Source organism: Sesamum indicum, linkage group LG15 (assembly GCF_000512975.1).
Source record: "Sesamum indicum cultivar Zhongzhi No. 13 linkage group LG15, S_indicum_v1.0, whole genome shotgun sequence".
Taxonomy (NCBI): domain Eukaryota; kingdom Viridiplantae; phylum Streptophyta; class Magnoliopsida; order Lamiales; family Pedaliaceae; genus Sesamum; species Sesamum indicum.
Genome location: NC_026159.1, coordinates 9,075,646 through 9,082,467, shown reverse-complemented (window position 1 = coordinate 9,082,467; position 6,822 = coordinate 9,075,646).

The following is a 6,822-nucleotide window of genomic DNA, read 5'->3' as shown; positions in this document are numbered from 1 at the left end:
CCTAGAAGATCATCTAGAACCACCTCAAGACCTGTGAGATGCAGGACTTTATATGTTCTCAAGTTTCAGAACAAACAGACTTATTGATTGCCACTTATACTGCAAATATGAATGCTTGTTTCCTTGTAGCTTCTTCTCATGAAGAAGAACCAAAGTCCTAAAATCAAGCTATTAAAAGAAAAGAATGGAAGGATGCTATGAAAACAGAATTAGATGCTTTAGAAAAGAATAACACATGGGATATAGTTAAATTGCCTGATAATAAGAGAACAATATGTTGTAAATGGGTGTATAAACTCAAGCTTAACTCTGATGGAACTATTGATAGATATAAGGCTAGATTAGTTGCTAAGGGATACAACCAAATACCTGGTATTTGATTTTTTGGACAGCTTCTCATCTGTAGCCAAAACAGTTACAATTAGAACTCTATTAGCTGTAGCTACTAAACTCAATTGGCATGTTCATCAGTTTAGATATTAATAATGTTTTTTTATATGGTTATATAGATGAAGAATTGTATATGCAGGCACCTGAAGGCTATGACATTGAAAAGGATCATGTCTGTAAGCTAAAAAGATCTATATATGGCTTGAAACAAGCCTCTAGACAATGGAATCATGAATTTACTTCCAAACTGGAAGCTTATGGTTTTGTGCAATCCAAATATGATTATTGTTTGTTCACTAAAACTACCTCTACTGGCCTATATTGTCAACTTGTATATATAGATGATGTTTTAGTGACAGGATATTCAGAAGATGAAATCACTGAGATAAAGAAGTATCTGGACAGAACCTTTACAATCAAATACTTGGGCACAACTAGATACTTCTTGGGCCTTGAAATTGCAAGATCAAAGGCAGGTATGTCTGTTACTCAAACAAATACATCATTGATATTATTAAGGATGCAGGTATGTAGCATGCAAAGGCAGCAGCTACACCACTGCCTTCTGGAATCAAACTGAGTGAACATGAACAAGGACAATTGGAAAATCCAGAGAAATATAGAAGATTGTTGGGGAAGTTGCTGTATTTGGGATTCAGTAGGCCAGATATATGCTTTGCAACCCAACAATTGAGCCAATTCATACAACACCCCTGTCAACATTGGAATGTTGTTGTCCATCTTGTCAAGTACTTGAAGGGAACTCTCCACAGAGGCTTCTATTTAACAGCTACTCAAAATTTTGACCTAACATCCTACTGTGATGCGGATTGGGCCAGATGTAAGGATACAAGAAGATCAGTGAGTGGTTTCAGCATATTTTTGGGTGGAAGCTTGATTTCTTGGAAGACCAAGAAGCAAGCAACTGTATCACGATCCACTGGATAAGCAAAGTACAGGAGCATGACATCTACTTGTGAGTTATTTGGATACACAATTGACTTGGAGAATTTCAAATTAAGGTGCCAACCCCCATTCCCTCTTTCTGTGATAATCAATCTGCTCTTCACATTACGGCAAACCCAGTTTTCCATGAACGAACAAAATATCTGGAAATTGGTTGCCACATAGTACGTGACAAATATAAAGAGGGGTTCTTAGCTCCACAACACATAGCTTCAAAGAATCAGGTTGCAGACATTTTCACTAAGGCGCTTCCAGGACCAAGCTTTGCATCATTTGTTTCCAAGTTAGGACTTATCAATATTTTGACAAGTCCACCTTGAGGGGGGCCTGTTAAAATTACCTGCAGCTTGGCCCTCTACTCTGCCCAAGAGATTGCAGTCATCTGCAGATTAAAGAAGGAGGAAGAAGAGCTACAGTATCTGAAGCTGAAGTTGCTCTCGCATTTCTTAGTTGTTACACGACTTTTATTCTATTAAGTAGGAATGCGTTTCTTTATAGCTGTTAGTTGTTCTTTCTTTCTTACTTATAAAAGCACTATCATGCTTTATAGGTTACTTAGTCAGTTAATTAGTTCTCAGCAGTTTATTCTGTTGCTTTGTGTTTATAAAGAGGCATTCATCCTCTTGAGTTGTATCAGTGTGACAACCAACAACTGTAAAAGGCTTTCTTGCTTCTTGAATGAAATGATAAGTTTTTCCATGTGTTCACTATGCATTAATCTCTATACTTTTACAGAAGTATTCCAAAACTCTAAAAAATACGAAAGTCTAAAAAAGACCCCCATGATCTAAAAACGATGAAGTCCTGGAAAAGACATTCATACTTCATCTAAAAAAACATTCAGTAATTCATCTAGAAAGGACTATCAATATCATCATCCGGAAAAAGCATGCAAGATACAAGTTATTGTAGGAACATTTGTTCCCTTACCTTCATTGCTTTGGATATTTGGTAGAAATTCAACTTCCTTCTCGCCGATGACTGCTTCAAGTTCAGCACTAGAGGTCCCAACCTCGATAGCATCTTATTGTTTTATCTAGAGCACATATGTTACCGAAGGTCTAGCACAAAACTACATTCTCAGCAACAAAGAACTTCCACGTCTCTAAAAACCCTAATATGTATAGATCCACTATGATCACTAGCTCATTTTAATATCTACGGTACACGTAAAATCGTAAAATTAGGTCTCCATATAAATATTGGTCCTCCATGTGACGGATAAATTTAAGCACCCACTCTTTCTTAATACCTTCATTATCTTTTCCAGTTATAGACTAACTTAAGCATAAGAGGAACAATGTCTGGACTTCCCCGACATGATTTTAGTAATTGTATATTTTGCAGATCTTATTTTGGAGATTCAAACCATACCCATTTGAGTAGAGGTAGCTATCATTCAAAGATAGGAGGAAATAAACAAAATAAATGAATGTTATCCCTTCTTTATCAATAAAAATTGAATGATAAAGTTCACTTAACTATTTTATTTAAAGAAATGTAAAAAATAATGCACACGAATAAAGTGTCATTTAACTGTTTTGAAAATGCCGAGTATTAGCTCATCAAATTCACAAATATAATATAGGATGGATCTTTTTGGTACGTTTTAAAATTGAAGGGGAAATTTTTGGGCAGAAAGCATATTTCAGGGTGTAAAGTGTAATTAGTCCTAAAATCTACGGACCAAACAAAAAAAAAGTATTCAAATCAGATTTGATCAAATTAAGCTAATCACGCATAGCAAACTTGATATACTTGTATGTGAATTTGGCCACTTTTTCAAATTGTACATTAATCATATAATAAATATATTATACTTACCGTATAAATGTTATTGATTCAAATTTGATTAAGAGAGTGTTTGGCTAAGTTTATAAGCTCCTAAAAATATTTTATATGTTAGAGGGCTTATAAGCTCCAATAAAGTATTTGGCAATTCTTTTTTAAAAAGCTTATAAGATCTCAAAATAAGATGTTTTGGATCTTATAAGCTCATTTAAAAAAAGTTAACTTTCCTAACTTTTTCTGTAAGATCTTATAAGCTATATAAAATTAATATGTCATAAGACAAAAATATTCACATTCATACACTTACACACTCTATCCCTCACTCTCTCTCTCTCTCTCTCTCTCTCTCTCTCTCTCTCTCTTTCACACACACACACATTCTCTCTCTAGAATTCAAAAAACTATTTTTACTATTTAATTTTTCTAATATTGAAAAAAGTGAAAATACTCAATTGTTTAATAATAAATTATTATAGTTAAATAAAAATAAGATTGGTATTGATATTATATTTACTGAAAAAATATAAATTCAAAACATTATAAGTTATACGACTAAAAATAATCACTGCATTAACAAAGAAAATATAAATTATATATCTATATTAATATTCAACTAGCATGAATGTACATATATATTATTTTTATGCAAAAGTTTAGGTAATTATTCTTCATTTTTTTAATTATAGAAAGATTATCGATTAAACTTTTATTTGGATTAAACTAATGTGTACTATTTATAAAAATATTTTTATTTTTTTTAAAGCAAACGAGAAATAATAATTTATTCGATTCTAATAGTATTATACCCATTTTAGTCATTTTATAAATAAAAGACCTTATTATGCCAAACACCTTAATATATTATAAGATATTTTCACATCTTATAAGTTTTAACATCTTATTATTCAAACACTTTAGAATCTTATTTTTAAAATAAGATCCAACATCTTATAAATTTTTAAAATATTTTATAAAATATAAGAACTTATAAAAAATTTAAAAAAAACTTAGTCAAACAACCTCAAAATCGAATCTCGGCAGGAATTTACAAAGAGACTCCAATCGGTCGGAAGCAGTAACCATTGGCTAGGCAGTATCAATCTAGGATGAGTGCAATGAAGGGGCACTCCTTGCAGGCACGAAAGGGCAAATTACACTGCCAAAAGAGAGGGATTGATAGCTCAGTTTTTGTGTTTTAATTTGTTGAAAGCGACGGAGAAGTGACATATGAGAACAGTTGCTTGAGAGTTTCTATGCTTAAACAGTACGAGAAGAGTCATCTTTTCTTGTATTGACAAACGACTCCTAATGTCCTATATAAGTGTGTAATAACTAGGTCTCCAAACGAGTCGGAAAAATATTTAGGTTCGAACTTGAATTTGATAATCTTGATATTTTTTACTCAAGCTTGTGCTTGAGATCGATTTTGCTCAAACTCGAGCCCGTTTAATAAAATTTAAAATTTTAATTAATATTATAAAACAAATTTAAAAATACTCTTCTGTTCTGAATTAAATTGATGGAAAAGATTTATCTTGCATTAAATAACAAAAATATTCTTTATTTTCTTTATCAGAACTAATAATTTAAGTCATAAAATACGTTGATTGTTAATATGAAATTAAATTTATAATAATAATTTAGATATTTTTATGGATTTATGATTTATAAAATTTGAAGTGTTAAATAATTTATTTAACAAATGATAGCATACATAAGTTTTTAATTATTTTCATTATATTGATAATTAGTTTAGTAATAACATAATTTTTGCAAAGATGTATAGATATATGTATTAAATGATTTTATTATTTATACATAAAATTTAAATATTTCAATATTATATTTGAAAGTATATGAGTGGATATAAAACATTCATTAAATATTGGAAGTATATCATCTTTATAAGAAGTTTCTCTAGCTAGATAAACTCGTTTTTTGAACCCTTTAAGATAAGTCCTTAAATTCTATTTTAATCAAGCTTTTGTAGACCTTTTGGAAAATGAAGCTATTAAAAAAAGAGCTCGCACCATCCTTCTGATCAAAGAGAGGAATAGGGTAAGACGCCACCGATCCTATAGCGGCTGAAGACCAGGTTGCAAGCCTGTCTGTAAGCCAAGATTCAGTCCGACTAGCACTATTCTGACTGAAAGGAAGAATAGAGTAAGCTGGTCTACTTATCTTATCTCCTATGGACTATGAGTTATGAGTTAGATGTTCGAATTACAGGAGTTAGCAGTCTGAGTTTGTAGTTCTGTGTTGATCTATTGACTTATGAGCTTCTTTCTTTTCCTTTTCTCTTCTTTACTCTTCTTTAGCAGGCTTTTAGTTGTCTTACAGACTCTTGAAGAGCTATAAAAGAGTACTAAAGCTCAACCAAATTCGGACCACCATCTGAAGGGGACCTAAGCAGCCGTCAGCAAGGGTCAGGATCTGCTTTGGTTTACCTCCGAAATGGGGCTTCAAACAATAAAAAAAATACTGAAAAAGAAGTTGATACTAAAACAGATTAGCCATGTGTTTCATTAAATAATTATTAAAAAAAAGTACTAAAAATAACTAGATCAATGATTAATCTTTTTTAAATAGATATTAAATAACATAAAATTCATATAAATAAAAAATTGAGATATTAATTGAATATAAATATATAAATACTAAAAAGAATGAGGGCGGGGAACAGCAATATTTGAGCTCGAACTCAACTCATCAGAAACCCCAGCTTCAAATCACTAGCCTGCTTGACTTGTTTTACAGCCTTAGTATGTATACATAGATTTATATGTGTATGTATATGTATATACTTTCCCATTTGAATTTTTCTTTTTCTTTTTTTCAAATATTCTAATAGTTGTTTTATGGAGACATTACTCTAATTCAAGATGCCAGTAAATTGTAAACTATTAATTAAAGAAACAACAGTCTAAAATGAATTAAAAAAAAAAAAAAGTCCATCTTTTTCCAGCCGTCATCATATGAAACCTTCATTACTCTCTCCACTAACTTAACCCTACTTTTAGGAGAAATAATGTGAAATTACATACCAAAAAATATATATATGAATATACCAGATAAAATTTTCACATAAGTCTAACTTTCAAATTTTTTATCTGAGGCTCTGTATCTACAAACACTAGATAAATCAAATTGGAATGGAGCATGTCTGCAATAATTGTTCGAATTAATTTTAATCAAATTGTGAACGTGTGCATTAAACACCAAGAAAAATCTAATTTGCCGGACCCAAAAGTTTACGTGATTCAAAAAATTATTCCACAGCCGCAGTTGCTTAAGATCAGTTTCAAGTAAAAGTCACCAATCAACTAAATTTGGGGGGGGGGGGGGGGGGAATGGTAGGCAACTTTTCCCTTTTGCTTTGCCTTCTCCATGTTGTGGATGCTTTCCAAAAGTTGAGTTGAAAGGTGAGTGAAGGTAGAAATCTTCATCAACATTCAAGGTGCATAGTTGGTTAGGTTGGTCCATAACTAACACGGAACAGCTTGAAAAAATTCGACCAAAGACTAACCCACTACTATTTATGGGCTATCTTGAGATGGTCCTGAATCTCTGGGCCCCAATTGGGTCCATTTTGAACTAAAACCCAACTCATAAACCGGACCGATTGAGGCCCGAACCAAACCCACATCAGGCCTGAATATGCTTGTTTAATTTTTT